General features: G+C 43.9%; 1 protein-coding gene across 1 annotated transcript in view; it reads left to right on the forward strand.

Annotated features, from left to right (window-relative positions):
* The first annotated feature begins 311 nt into the window (after positions 1-311).
* LOC124722126 overlaps positions 312-16,377 on the forward strand; it is a 58,722-nt gene continuing 42,656 nt past the window's right edge. The window contains exon 1 of the mRNA XM_047247331.1: positions 312-338. The gene's annotated coding sequence lies outside the window, so the exon portion shown is untranslated. The remainder of the gene's footprint in view (positions 339-16,377) is intronic.

Raw genomic sequence — 16,377 nt, forward strand, 5'->3', positions numbered from 1 at the left:
TTCTTTATGTTGCGGCAGGTCGAATATTTGAGACGTGCTGTAGAGTGGTCAAACACTACCCCCTGATAGTGGTCTCGGAAGAGAGTCAAATGGCGCGTGATCGAGTGTAGGGTAAGGAAAACTTATCCGGTAGAGGATCTGATCGGTGGTGCAGCAGCTAGCAGCCGGCAGCTGCGGGTGGTTAAGTAGGGCACGGGCATGCAGGCGGCGTCTGCGGCCAGTCGTTGCCCCGGCAGGTGGGGCAGCCCGCAGCGCCGCTGCCGCTGCTATATAGGCGCACCCCACCGCACCGCACGTCGCACGCACCTCGCGCCACGCATCTCGCGTTGCTCACGCAGGTACGTACCGCCCTCAGCCGCCCGTGCTAAGCGTCTCTACTTCTCCTGCCGGCCAGCTCTCGTCTTCACAGGACTGTCGACTGTTGGCTTATTTGCTCTTCAGTTTTGTTTACAGCGTAACTATCATAACAAAAAATAGTTAGAAGACGTTTCTGTATACGGTATAGTTTTCCGGTGGTGGAATGTTTTATTTACATCAGATCAACAGTAAGTACGAAAGAGGAGTCGTTTCTGGAAACCCAGAATCTACTCTGTAGGAATCAACATGGATTCTGGAAACAGCGATCGTGTGAGATGCAACTCGCTTTATTTGTTCACGAGACCCAGAAAATATTAGATACAGGCTCCCAGGTAGATGCCATTTTCCTTGACATCCGGAAGGCGTTCGATACAATTCCGCACTGTCGCCTGATAAACAAAGTAAGAGCCTACGGAATATCAGACCAGCTGTGTGGCTGGATTGAAGAGTTTTTAGCAAACAGAACACAGCATGTTGTTCTCAATGGAGAGACGTCTACAGATGTTACAGTAACCTCTGGCGTGCCACAGGGGAGTGTTATGAGACCATTGCTTTTCACAATATATATATAAATGACCTAGTAGATAGTGTCGGAAGTTCCATGCGGCTTTTCGCGGATGATGCTGTAGTATACAGAGAAGTTGCAGCATTAGAAAATTGTAGCGAAATGCAGGAAGATCTGCAGCGGATAGGCACTTGGTGCAGGGAGTGGCAACTGACCCTTAACATAGACAAATGTAATGTATTGCGAATACATAGACAGAAGGATCCTTTATTGTATGGTTATATGATAGAGGAAAAACACTGGTAGCAGTTACTTCTGTAAAATATCTGGGAGTATGCGTGCGGAACGATTTGAAGTGGAACGATCATATAAAATTAATTGTTGGTAAGGCGGGTGCCAGGTTGAGATTCATTGGGAGAGTCCTTAGAAAATTTAGTCCATCAACAAAGGAGGTGGCTTACAAAACACTCGTTCGACCTATACTTGAGTATTGCTCATCAGTGTGGGATCCGTACCAGGTCGGGTTGACAGAGGAGATAGAGAAGATCCAAAGAAGAGCGCCGCGTTTCGTCACAGGGTTATTTGGTAAGCGTGATAGCCTTACGGAGATGTTTAGCAAACTCAAGTGGCAGACTGCAAGAGAGGCGCTCTGCATCGCGGTGTAGCTTGCTGTCCAGGTTTCGAGAGGGTGCGTTTCTGGATGAGGTATCGACTATATTGCTTCCCCGTACTTATACCTCCCGAGGAGATCACGAATGTAAAATTAGAGAGATTCGAGCGCGCACGGAGGCTTTCCGGCAGTCGTTCTTCCCGCGAACCATACGCGACTGGAACTGGAAAGGGAGCTAATGACAGTGGCACGTAAAGTTCCGTCCGCCACACACCGTTGGATGGCTTGCGGAGTATAAATGTAGATGTAGATGTTAACGTTCCTTCGATGATGAGGTCATGAGAGACAAGCCACAGTTTCAGATTGAGAGAGTGATGGGGAAAGAAATCGGACATGTCCTTTTCAAAGGAACGATCCCAAAATTTGCCCTCAGAGATTTAGGAAAACTACGGAATACCCAACTTGCGATGGTCGGATGGGGATTTGTTATGTCGTTCTCCCGAATGCGAGTCCAATCTCCTAATTTCTGCCCCACCTTGTTCTGTCTTAACAGTCTGAACACTTTATGGTTCCCTTAAAGTCAGTACCGCCATTAGACTGTTCTTTTTTTTTATTTGCGGTGTTACATTTACACTTGATAAAGGCAACATAAAGCCGAAATCATGACCGTGTAAATGTCACACTGCAAATAACAGCCGGCCGAAGTGGCCGTGCGGTTAAAGGCGCTGCAGTCTGGAACCGCAAGACCGCTACGGTCGCAGGTTCGAATCCTGCCTCGGGCATGGATGTTTGTGATGTCCTTAGGTTAGTTAGGTTTAACTAGTTCTAAGTTCTATGGGACTAATGACCTCAGCAGTTGAGTCCCATAGTGCTCAGAGCCATTTGAACCATTTTTTTTGCAAATAACAGAAAACAGTCTAATGGCAGTTCTGACTTTAAGACTGTGGCCCCACATTATGAAAAATTTGTTAACTTTATGGTTCATTCGCCAAGAATTTCAGTGACGTTGCCGGTTAATAGTATTGGTTTGATAGCCAGTCGTGTTTGCGAAACCTGTCTATTTACCGTAAAGATGCCGGAATTTTTAATTTTCTTCATTAATTACTTGCAGCCGAAGAAGTGATTTATTTAGTGGCGGACTTAACGCCAATTTTGATTCTTCTGGTAAGAATGCAAGAGTTCAGCGTCTCTCGTCAGTGAGAGCATTAATGCCGCAGTGGTGGCTTAGTTGAGAAAGGATCAGGGAGGATGTGTTCGAGGAACGACAGCGAGGGTTAACTAAGTGGCTCAGACGAATCTTGGGAAACCCAGCTCAGGATTTGAATGCCACCCCGAGTCTAGTGCCCCAACCACGGATCCAGCTTGCGCTTTTATCTTTCATTTTTTGTGTTTTTTCTCTAATCTACGCGCGTATCTTCACCTCTATGTGGTTGCGTCATTGCCTTTACTTCCTCGAAAAATATTTTCGCAATCTCGCAATCCTGTTTCCTTCTTGGTACTAATTCTTACATTTACATAAAAAACTAAACTTAACTCCGTTCGAACGGGCCATGAAGACCCAACGGTACCGACCGGCTCCCGTGTCATCCTTCAGCCCACAGGCGCCACTGGATGCGGACACGGAGAGGCATGTGGTCAGCACACCGTTCTTCCGGCCGTATGTCAGTTCACGACACCGGAGCCGCTATTTGTGTCAAGTAGCTCCTCAGTTTGCCTCACAAGGGCTGAGTGCACCCCGCTTGCCAGCAGCGCTCGGCGAACCGGACGGTCACCCATCCAAGTGCTCGCCCAGCCCGACAGCGCTTAACTTCGGTGATCTGACTGGAACCGGTGTTACCACTGCAGCAAGGCTGTTGGCCCTATACATTTACATGAACGTGTAAACTCCACAGGCCACTTTATGGTGTGTGGATCCCGAGTACCGCTTCCATTTCCACACTTTGCAGGTTCGAATCCTGCGTCGGGCGTGGATGTGTGTGATGTCCTTAGGTTAGTTAGGTTTAAGTAGTTCTAAGTTCTAGGGGACTGATGACCACAACTGTTAAGTCCCATAGTGCTCAGAGCCATTTGAACCATTTTGAACCACACTTTGATTATCAGTTCGCAAGTGTTGAGGCGGAAACGCGACTGGCGGTACTTCCCGGAATGTCTTAGATTTTTCCCGTAATGGGCATTTCGCATGTTGTAAGTGGCAATAAGTAAGACGCTGTCTCATTCTTCCCGGAACGTATCCTCTAGGAATTTCAGCAATAAACAATTACGTGATGCACAACGTATCTACATCCACATCTACACAACTACTCTGCCATTCACACTTAAAATCTTGACAGAGGGTACATCGAATCACCTTCAGACTCTTTCTCTACCGTTCCATTATCGAACAGCGCGAACTCATTTCTCTTATTTTACTACAATGGTAATTTATCCCAATGTAGGTTGATGCCAACAAAATACTTTCGCATTCTGAAGAGAAGGATGGTGATAGAAATTTCGTGAAAAGACCTCTCCGCAACGAAAAACGCAATTGCCACCCCAACTCGAGTATCATATCTGTGACACTCTCTCCTATTTCGCGATTATACAAAACGAGCTATCCTTCTTTGAACTGTTTCTATGTCTTTCGTCAATACTGCCTCGTGAGGATCCCATACCGCGCGGCAATTCTTCGTAATAGGACGGACAGGCGTGGTGTAGGCGGTCTCTTTCGTAGGTCTGGTAGTCCGCCTCCACAGGCCCACAGCGAAATGCCATACGAGGGACCCGGATTCGTTTCCCATCTGGGTCGGAGATTTTCTTGGCTCGGGGAGGGCGTTTTGAATTGTTTTTTCGTCTTCCCACCCATACCAACAGGTAAGTCGCCAAAGTGGGGCCGCCAGGCTCCCCGCACGTGTGTCTCCCTGCCTAGCCACACGCATAATCACTGTCAGTAGATTTGGTGCATCTCTTAAGAGCTCTCAAATAAAACACAGTCTTTGGTTCGCCTTCCCCAAAACATTTTCTATGTAATCCTTCCAATTTAAATTGTTCGTAATTGTAATGCCTTGGTAATTTAGCAGAATTTAAAACCTTTAGATTTGTGTCATTTGCCGCGCGGGATATCCGCGCGGTCTGAGGGGTTTGTCACGGTTCGTGCGGCTCCTCTGTCGGAGGTTCGAGTCCTCCCTCGGGCATGGGTGCGCGTGTGTTGTCTTTAGCATAAGTTAGTTTAAGTTAGATTAAGTAGTGTGTAAGCTTAGGGACCGATGACCTCTGCAGTTTGGTCCCATAAGATTTTACCACAAATTTCCAAATTTGTGTCATTATCACCTAACCAAAATATAACGTATTCATTTTAGTACTCATGTGGATGACCTCACGTTTTTTTTAATATTTAGAGTCGATTGCCACTTTCCACAGTAGCCGGCCGGAGTGGCCGAGCGGTTCTAGGCGCTACAGTCTGAAACCGCGCGACCGCTACGGTCTCAGGTTCGAATCCTGCCTCGGGCATGAATGTGTGTGATGTCCTTAGGTTAGTTAGGTTTACGTAGTTCTACGTTCTAGGGGTCTGATAACCTCAGCTGTAAAGTCCCATAGTGCTCAGAGCCATTTGAACCATTTTTCACAATACACAGATACCTTGTTTAAATATTTTTGCAATTGGTCTCTCTTGCATCAGTTTCCACTGTAATTTAATGAACGTCTGCGTGACCTTTCGCGGTAACGAATGAACCCAACATGAAACGCGCAGTTCTTCCTTGAATGAACGGGGCGGCACAATGTTAAGACACTGGACTTACATTCTGGAGCATCTTGGTTCAAATTCTCATATCGTCCTCCAGACTAAGCTATGTCGTGATTTCTTTAAATGGCTTAGAGTGTAATACTGGGATGGTTACTTTGATAGGGCGCTGTCACACTTCCTCTCTTCGAACTTGTGCTCTGTCTCTAATGCCGTCGTCGTCGACAGTTCGTTAAATCCTAATCTTTCTTTTCCGTTCTTCTTTGGATCTTCTCTGTTAACCGTTCTTATTATGATTTCAGGTTGATTAGCAATACTCACGAATTGGTCGAATGACGTGTCTCTAAAACCCCTGTCGTGGGTGAATTACCGTTCCTTAAGATATTTACAAAGAAACTCAGCCAGCGCCGGCTTTTCCTACAAATAGCTGTACGCGTCCGTTTGATTTTAATTCCATCAGGGCAAATTCTCCTATCTTCATTACGGTTATTTCTGTATACATTGATTAACTGAGTGTTAATGTTTGTTCAAATTGGTACGTGAATCGAATGCGAAAGATACCATGAGATCGAATTCCGTCGCTTTTATAATAAAATTACTCAATTGATGTGAAGGGGGAGATCTGACCCCGGAGGTTGAGGAGAAGGGTTAGTGTCCCTTTAGCTTGAAGATCACCAGTATAAAACTAGAAGCTGCATGAAGGCACAAGCGACTGATGCTGTTCTATAAATGAGACATACTGTGCCAGAGTGCTGCAATGAGAAGCAGGATAACCTGTAGAGAACTGAAAAGCTGTTGGTTGACCCTTAACGTAAATAAGTGTAACGCAGTGCGTGTAAATGGACAGAAAGGTCCATTACCGATTGACTGCGCTATTGGCGATGAAACACAGAGAAAATATAACAACTGTTAATTATCGAGTAGTTTAGTGTTCGGAGTGACCTTAAGTGGAACGAATGGATAGAATTACAGACAGGAAAGGCATATAGTAGGCTGAGGTTCATTCCAAGAATACAATGCGAGTGTGATTCATCCGCAATGGAGGTAACTTGCAGAACAGTCGTTCTGTGTGTGGACCTCTTGCCAGCTGGGTTTAATAGAGGAGAAAGAGAAGATACAAAAAAGGTGCTTTTTTCTTCATGGTTTCATCGGGTGGCCGCGAGGGCGTTATGAAAGTGCACACGGAACGCATGTTACAAGATGGGTGCAGTACATTGTGGAGATAAGTGCTATTAAAATGCTGAGATCGTTCGTTCTAAGAAGAGAGTAATCATACTACTACTGTCCACACGCATACCGCGAAATGACCACAATAGGAAAATATGAGGAATTAGGGGTGTTACAGAGCCTGATCCACAGTCGTTCTTCAATGCACCATTCACGAATGGAACAGGAATGGAGGAGAAATGATAGAATGTCACACTACACACCACCACACACCGTAAGTTGGATTGTGGGTAATAGATGTAGATGTAAACGGAATACTAGCGTTTAACGTTCCAATGGAGCACAAGGTTAGATTGGCCAAAGGCAGAGGAGGTCTATTCAAATGACCTATCCCGGTCATCGGCTTAAGTGATTTTCAGAAACCACGGAAAAACTAAATGTGGGCAGCCGAACGGGATTTGGAACCCGCTCGCATAGAATCGCAGCCCTAGCTCTGTTAAACAACGACTCGGTCGTGACATTATTGAGGAAACATTACTGCTTTTGCTTTGGAGCAGAAACACGTGGAACCCGAATTCAAAATAACCGCAACGAGGTTTGAATTCCAGAATGCAAAACGCACTATTTTTTTACGGAGAGTTATAAAGAGATGTTCCCTGTTAGCTGACGGAAATAAGGTTTGATTTCAAATACTTAAAAATAAATTTTTGAAAGTGATGTTGGTATTTATTAACGTTAAAACAGTGCGAAACCATTGAAATTACATACACTATTGGCCATAAAAATTGCTACACCACGAAGATGACGTGCTACAGACGCGAAATTTAACCGTCAGGAAGAAGATGCTGTGATATGTAAATGATTAGCTTTTCAGAGCATTCACACAAGGTTGGCGCCGGTGGCGACACCTACAACGTGCTGACATGAGGAAAGTTTCCAACCGATTTCTCATACACAAACAGCAGTTGACCGGCTTTGCCTGGTGAAACGTTGTTGTGATGCCTCGTGTAAGGAGGAGAAATGCGTACCATCACGTTTCCGACTTTGATAAAGGTCGGATTGTAGCCTATCGCGATTGCGGTTTATCGTATCGCGACATTGCTGCTCGCGTTGGTCGAGATCCAATGACTGTTAGCAGAATATGGAATCGGTGGGTTCAGGAGGGTAATACGGAACGCCGTGCTGGATCCCAACGGCCTCGTATCACTAACAGTCGAGATGACAGGCACCTTATCCGCATGGCTGTAACGGATCGTGCAGCCACGTCTCGATACCTGCGTCAACAGATAGGGACGTTTGCAAGACAACAATCATCTGCACGAACAGTTCGACGACGTTTGCAGCAGCATGGACGATCAGCTCGGAGACCATGGCTGCGGTTACCCTTGACGCTGCTTCACAGACAGGAGCGCCTGCGATGGTGTACTCTACGACGAACCTGGGTGCACGAATGTCAAAACGTAATTTTTTCGGGTGAATCCAGGTTCTGTTTATAGCATCATGATGGTCGCATCCGTGTTTGGCGACATCGCGGTGAACTCACATTGGAAGCGTGTATTCGTCATCGCCATACTGGCGTATCACCCGGTGTGATGGTATGGGGTGCCATTGGTTACACGTCTCGGTCACCTCCTGTTCGCATTGACGGCACTTTGAACAGTGGACTTTACATTTCAGATGTGTTACGATCCGTGGCTCTACCCTTCATTCGATCCCTGCGAAACCCTACTTCCAGCAGGATAATGCACGACCGCATGTTGCAGGTCCTGTACGGGCCTTTCTGCATACATAAAATGTTCAACTGCTGCTCTGGCCAGTACATTCTCCAGATCTCTCATCAATTGAAAACGTCTGGTCAATGGTGGCCGAGCAACTGGCTCGTCAAAATACGCCAGTCACTAGTCTTGATGAACTGTGGTATCGTGTTGAAGCTGCATGGGCAGCTGTATCTGTACATACCATCCAAGCTCTGTTTGACTCAATGCCCAGGCGTATCAAGGCCGTTATTACGGTCATAGGTGGTTGTTCTGGGTACTGATATCTCAGTATCTATGCACCCAAATTGCGTGAAAATGTAATCACATGTCAGTTCTAGTATAATATATTTGTGCAATGAATACCCGTTTATCATCTGCATTTCTTCTTGGTGTAGCAATTTTAATGGGCAGTAGTGTATGTTACTCGTCGTGGGACAATTATTTCAGGTGCTGATCGGTTATAATGGGTCAAAATGTGTGCTGGCGCGGGAATGTGGCTCTGGATATATGGAGAAGAGCTAATAGCAGGCTGAAGCTCTGAACTACTGCGTGAGGTGTGATCAGTCGAAGTACTACCTACAATACGCAACTGTATGCGTCTGAGCTCCGATCGATGAATGTGGGATTTCGACTTCTGAATAATTCGAACAATTCCAGCAATGCCTCTTAATAAACTGCCCGAAAATTACTTTAAAAAGTGTTTTGGTGAAATATATCAGCGATATCTCTAATGAAACGTTCGTCAGGCATAGATTAAAATCTGTAAGTATACAGGAATATGTATGGGTGCTACCTTATTGTTAAGAATACGTCACGGTTTCCAATCTCAGCAACGAAAAAAGGAAATGGAGATTCAGATTTAACGTCACCTCCACAGCATTAGAGACGGAGCATTAGAGACGGAGAGGCTCGGAATGGGGGAAGAAATCGGTCGTATGTTTTTCAAAGTAGCAATCTCGACACTCGTCTTAACTGATTTCGGGTCACTACGGATAGTCTGAATCTTAATGACTGGACAGCTACCAAGTAGACGCAATGGCTGAAGGCAATCAGGTGGATGCAGTATTTCTTTGCTTCAAAAAAATAGTTAACTTCTTACCACAACGATGCTTATTAACGAAAGTATGATACTATGGGGTATAAAATCAATTTGTGAATAATTTGTGCATTTCTTGGTAGGGAAGACACGGGATCTTGGATGGAGAGTCGTCGATAGATGCAGACATAACTTCGAAAGCTTCTCAGGGAAATATGCCTGGGTGGTTGTCCATGTCGTATATTGTGACCCGACAGTAACCTCTGACTTTGTGCAAATCGTGGAGTTATCTATAATGCAGTTATATAGCAAAATAGCGCGACAAATATTCATTCGGATCTTGATAAGATTTCCCATTGTTCAGACATTGGCAACTTGCTTTTAATATATAGAAATGTAAAATTGTGCACTTTAAAAAACGAAAAAAACGTAATATTCTATGAATAAAACGTCAGTGAATCACAATTAGAATCAGTCTACTAATGAAAACACCAAGGTGTAACAGTTTGTGGGATATTAAATGAAATTACCCCTTAGGCTTAGCCGTAGGTAAGGCGGTCGCAGGCTGCGGTTCATTGGTGGATAAAGGGAAAAAGCAGTCAGCCTAAAATGGAAGGACCCACACCAAATAAAACTAACAGGAGATATTGAACGTATACAAAGAAGGGTAACACGAATGACGAGACGTTTCTTTGACTGATTGGCGGGCGTCACGGAGATGCTGAAGCCGGCCGCGGTGGTCTTGCGGTTCTAGGGGCTGCAGTCCGGAACCGCGGGACTGCTACGGTCGCAGGTTCGAATCCTCCCGCGGGCATGGATGTGTGTGATGTCCTTAGGTTAGTTAGGTTTAAGTAGTTCTAAGTTCTAGGGGACTGATGACCTAAGATGTTAAGTCCCATAGTGCTCAGAGCCATTTGAACCATTTTTTTGGAGATGCTGAAGAAATATTGAACTGGCACACAGCATCAGTCCCGCGAATACCTACTTACACAGATCGAAGATGCACAGTTAAGTGATGAATATAGAAATATACATCACCCTAAATATTGATTCAGTATGGACCCCAAAGACAATATAATAATAACAGACGTAAATGGAACGGGAAGAAAGCATTTATTTCGTACTATAGGAAGTTCCCTCTGCCATACACTTCGCTGTGGTTTGCGGATTATAGATGTAGATGTAGACGGAATTCAATCTCCGATTCTTTAGAATGCGTGTCCTATGTCTTAACCAGTGTGCCACTTCGGTCGGTTACGGAAATAACATGCGTCCTATCAAGTGTCATTAATAGGACCGGTTGCGTGATCTATGAAGAAATCAACTAAACACTAATCCTATTTGAATTTTCTATTGACATGAAGAGCGTTCCCAGGAGAGCGCTTACACATAGTTGATTGATTACTTAAGGACATGGCCGTGCTATCAATGAAGGAGTCTTTTCACCAGTTACGTAGAATAGATCGTAAGTGCTAGCGAATCTACAGACCCCTAATGGTTAATTTTCGTCTCGATCCTCCATGCTGATTTAAAGTACAGCGCGTTTTTGCGCCGCTGAGTCTAATTATTCAGAGATTATCTGTGGCTGACAATTTACAAACTAATTACTTCATCAGCGTAAGAAGCCAACGATTATAACGTAATTCTGAAAATAAGTAAAAGATAGTGAAAGCAGGTATTTATTGAACAGATGCTTTGGACTTAATCCCAGAAAATTTTCTCTGTCGGTAGTTCATTTCATTTTGCTGTCTATCCTACTTATTGTCTGTTATTCCTGGCTGCAGGGTAATATTACCAAATTACTCTGTGAATTACGCTTGGAACTGCAAAAATTACACCACTTATGAGAAGTGCTTATAGCAGTGGTGAGGCCTTAATGGTCCGCATCGGACAATGGGTAGGCGGCAGTTCTGAGTGATCTCGGCTATTTCCTTCCTTTTATATATATAGCTGCGTCGCTCGCAACGTCAGTGTAGTGTAAGTTGGTCCGAGCAGTGAACAGCTTCCTGCGATGTCTCTGTTTGTGCTCCTACAATGGAATCTATCCTTTCTATCACAGGTAAGACGCGTGATTTGTCTTCTGGCTCCTCTCTGTTTAATAAAACATATCGAATACTGAACGCAATAACAGAAAGCATTGAATATTTCGGTTACTAAATCTGTATAGTTACGAGCTGTTTCAGGGGTATTCCGTTCCCAAGTATGGCAAAGATGAACGGGTTCTGTAAAATAGTGTTTCAATACAGTACGTATGTGAGACACATGTGGTGTTGTTTCCTGTTCGTTGTTTCATTCGTAACTGTAGTTTACATTGCAAAGTGATATTTGTGCTTTTCTATAAGATTAAGTGCAGTATCTGTTTTCCTTGCTTATTGTGCAGTTTTACGATCCACCACTGAGAAATAACTACAGTTTTTCAGATGCAAGTTGAATGATACTTTCCGACTTGTTTTAATATTTTATTTCCATCTCAACATGGATTCATCCTTTATTGTGATACTGAGCAAGATACCACAACAGTATTGGCATTTTTTCTTGCCTGTCTACTGTACTTGGGATTAACTTCGTTTTTACAGACAGAACAGTTTCTCCTGACCGAAAGGGTCGAGCAGGTAATCGACTGCAGCCTTCTTCCGGCATTCGCCTGAATTGATTTATGGGAGCCATTTAACATCGAAAGCATAATAGAAATACCATGCTAAGACAGCTGAAGACAGCCGAGGAATATGCAGCAACTCCGTTCATTAAGGCTGCCAGTGTTGCCGGCAACGATCCTCATGCACTAGATCCGTGTTTATCGTTTTTGTTAGTATGGCTGAATCCGAATACTTCAATGATTTTACAGTCAAAGAGTAAAGTTTATCTCTTTTTACATAGCGTAGAGCGACTCGAGTGCCTCGGAAGTTTGTATATGTATTTAAATTGGTTTGCAAGTGTTCTAAATTATGTGTTGCGCATAAGTTTTAGGATTTGCAGCAGGTGATGAAACTTCAATAGTTACACAAATATTGTTGTAAAAGAAGTGGAATGTGATGGAAATTATTTTAAATAGTCGGTAACATCAGCACGTGGTTTTCACATAACTGATTAACATTTAACTGTAACAAACCACAGTGCACAGAGTTTCTGACACGGAGCTCTTGTAAAAGGAAAATTTTACTAACAGTCACTGATATTGATCATATTAAATTCGTAAAGACTATTGGAGGATGAAAATCTTTCTTGGAAGTATGACATCTCGTGCAGAAGCTGAGCATAGCTATCTTGAGTATAGGAAATATTCTCTGACACTGAAACGCAAAAAAAATTTTACTTTGTTTGCTTTCACGCTAATATCTCTTATAGCATCATATTTTTGGGCAACTCTATTCACTCGTCAAGAATACTTTTAGCCCAGAAAAGAGCGGACAGGCAGATCTGCGATGCCAGTTCGCAAATTTTATGTATGCCGTTGTTCAGGTTCCTCGAAATTCTAACTGTGCCATTCCTGTACGCATGCTCTATCAAAGGATTTGTTGTTGACAATACTGACTTATTCAGAAGAAACTGCAACACTCATTCATAGAACTAAAGACGAAAAAGCATTTCTTGAAGCGTTGTACCGAAGGGTGTATACTATTCAGCAGCTTTCATTTTCAGTAGACTTCAAGCAAAACTTGAAAGATTGAGTAATAAACCCAAACTCGTCAAATCTAAGTTGAAAGGTTTCCTTGTGGCACACTCCTATTCTGTTCAAATCAAATGGCTCTGAGCACTATGGGACTTAACATCTGAGGTCATCAGTCCCCTAGAACTTAGAACTACTTAAACCTATCTAACCGAAGGACATCACACACATCCATGCCCGAGGCAGGATTCGAACCTGCGACCGTAGCGTTCGCGCAGTTCCAGACTGAAGCGCCTAGAACCGCTCGGCCACACCGGCCGGCTCCTATTCTGTACAGGAGATCTTCGCAATGGTGGAGAACGCTTCTCTGTAATGTGGTATTTATTCGTATACTCTATCATCACTTTTCCCCTAATTTTATTAATTCTTTAATTTCGATTGTTTATAAATATCCTAATCATGATTTCGTAAACAATGTATTGATCATGACAATGTCATGGCTTTGGCTCGCATGATCTCACGGAACCTGATAAATAAGTAAAATAAAATAAGACAATTGCTCATTGTGCCTTTTGTGAAAAGACTACGTAACAAAGACAATATAATCTCACAAGAATTTTTCGCGGTGACATTATTAAAACAACTATGCCTGCATTCATTTGCAACTATTTACAACCTCTTAGAATGTGCCAATCAAGGACTACTGAGCCGGAATTTCAACCGACACATCCCAAAAGTGAGTCCTTCATATTGTAATGAATATTTCTGCTGGTTCCTTTCTTCAAAATGTTTTCGCCCTTTAGAGTGAGAGGTCGGATCTTGTAGCAGATAAACGCTTATGTATAGGTTTAGAAGGCGTATAGTTTCGTCATGTAATAAAATCATATCTTTACTTGGGGGCTGTATTTATGTTAATACTAATTTTGTGAAGAGCTCGGATTTCGTATAAGACATTAGAATGTTGAGCTTGGTTCTGTCTTCTAATTGTATATGTAGTTTGAAAAATTTACTCACTTTTGTTAGTCGATATCGGAGAAAATGAAATGTAGTTGCTGTATGTGCGTCGTGTATGAGTCAGTACGGGTGGCCATCATTAGCTTCCAAATAGTGACAATGCCGGCGCACAACTGAGAAAACTGCAACTATAAATATATAAAATGTGATGTACATGCGTCTTCAATATAGTTGACGTGTGTCGATAAAAATAGCTTTCAAATCGAGGAATGTTACGGTTGGACGCTACTCGATAGCATATCTTAGATTGATATGTCTTCCACGTAGAGTGTCATCCAAATTCGTTTTGACATTTCAGTGACAGTGAGATACTAGGTAAATTATTCATTATTTAAACATCTCCACAAAGGAAGGGAATATCGATGTTTGAAGCTTATCGACAAACAGCTGAGTATCTCCATTTGCGTTCAAATTTGTACTTTGCAAGCCACCGTCCGTTGTGTGTGTCGAAGCGTATAGTGTGTTACTTGAATTATTTTTACTCCGTCCTGCTCCTTACGTTCATGGTGTACGGGGAAAAGGTTGCCAGCGACTCTCTTTGTTAGCCAGAATTTCACCAATTTTGCCGCCATGACCATCAGGTCACATGAATGTTGTAGGAAGTAAAAAGTTTCTTTGCTGGTACTGGAAAGTGGACTCTCGTAATTTTGATAGGTCACTCGCGATTCGTTACGTACATCCTGTAGCGTCTACCACTGGAATTTGCAGAGCATTTCTAAAATGGTGTCGTGCTGACTAAACAACAAATTTGCTACGAAACGCTTAGCTCTCCTTTGAATATTCTCAATCTCCTTATGGCTATTTGGTGAAGAGCCCAGACCACTGACAGTGTTCAAACAACAACCGTAACCGGCCGGAGTGGCCTTGCGGTTCTAGGCGCTACAGTCTGGAGCCGAGCGATCGCTACGGTCGCAGGTTCGAATCCTGCCTCGGGCATGGATGTGTGTGACGTCCTTAGGTTAGTTAGGTTTAATTAGTTCTAAGTTCTAGGGGACTGATGACCTCAGAAGTTCAGTCGCATAGCGCTCAGAGCCATTTGAACCAACAACAACCTCCTTCGTGATTCAATGACACTTCCTTAGAGCCGTTTGCATAATTGTCAGTCTGCTATCTGCCTTCCCCACGGCTAGATATATATGGTCATTCCACATCAGGTCACTCGGAACAGATGTACTTAAATACTTTCAATACTTGACGGATGCGACTAATCGCAGTGACTGATGGTGTACGGTTCGTGATTCAATGACACTTCCTTAGAGCTATTCGCATAATTGTCAGTCTGCTATCTGCCTTCCCCACGGCTAGATATATATGGTCATTCCACATCAGATCACTCGGAACAGATGTACTTAAATACTTTCAATACTTGACGGATGCGACTAATTGCAGTGACTGATGGTGTATTGTGTAGCGGTTGTTTCCACATATTTACGGTCGTTCTCTTCTTTTTCCTAGTCTTATTCTGCGTCTTCACAGGATCGGAATGTCACTCTGGATTTGGCTATGTTAGGGTAGGGCGTGGCCGGATGCATTTCTTGTCGCCCCACCCCCTCCCCACATCGCACAGGAGGAATTTGTGTACTCCATCTGTTTGCGTCTAGTGTTGTCCCATGTGACAGTTCGTGAATGTTTACGAAACGCTTGCAAATCGCGTAATTGAGGGGGGACGTGGGTACCGCTCCGGTGTTCACCTAGTCGAATGTGGGAAACCGCATAAAAACCACATCCGGGCTGGCCAGCACACCGGGCTTCGCCGTTAATTCGCCGGGCGAAATTGATCAGGATCCGCCGGGTCTCCCCAAATTCCGGAAGCAGCGTGCTAACGCTCACGGTTTTCCGGGCCGGTGCATTTACGGACATCACATCTCATTTATTTGTGTTACCCTTTGCACGCAATACTGCGCATAGGTTAAGTCTTTCCGCATTTCGGAAACGACTATACCATCTGCAGAAGAGCCACAGTGGATTACGAAGTTTTTCTGTATTTGTATATGCCGTGAATAGTAACCTTGCTACCAAGTATACCATACGTGTTTCCGCTTCTTGTGATGTTTCTCATTAAGGAAGACAATTTGGGTATTGTTTTCCAGGAAGTCTTCATTTCAATCGTATACGATATCCTTGTTACCATCAATAGGCAATTTGTTTACTGGGCGACTGTGCAGAGCGAACTGAAGACCTTCCGCTATTCAAGAAACATCGCTCCCTGTACAAAAAATGGTTCTGAGCACTACGGGACTCAACATCTGAGGTCATCAGTCCCCTAGACTTAGAACTACTTAAACCTAACTAACCTAAGGACATCACACACATACATGCCCGAGGCAGGATTCGAACCTACGACCGTAGCAGCAGCGCGGTTCCGGACTGAAGCGCCTAGAACCGCTCGACCACAACGGCTGGCACTCCCTGTGCACTTTTGGACCTCATGGACGAACAGAACAAGTCGGGTTCTGTAGTAATGTGCATCTGTACCGAGACATTCCTACAGATCGGAACGACGTGCACTGTTTATCAAGAGGAACTTTCCGTTGTTATAGCAGTTTACATTGGACTGTAACTGGAAGAAATGACAGTTCTTCCATATAGTCGATACAAAATCTAGT

Source organism: Schistocerca piceifrons, chromosome X, assembly GCF_021461385.2.
Source record: "Schistocerca piceifrons isolate TAMUIC-IGC-003096 chromosome X, iqSchPice1.1, whole genome shotgun sequence".
Classification (NCBI taxonomy): Eukaryota; Metazoa; Arthropoda; class Insecta; order Orthoptera; family Acrididae; genus Schistocerca; species Schistocerca piceifrons.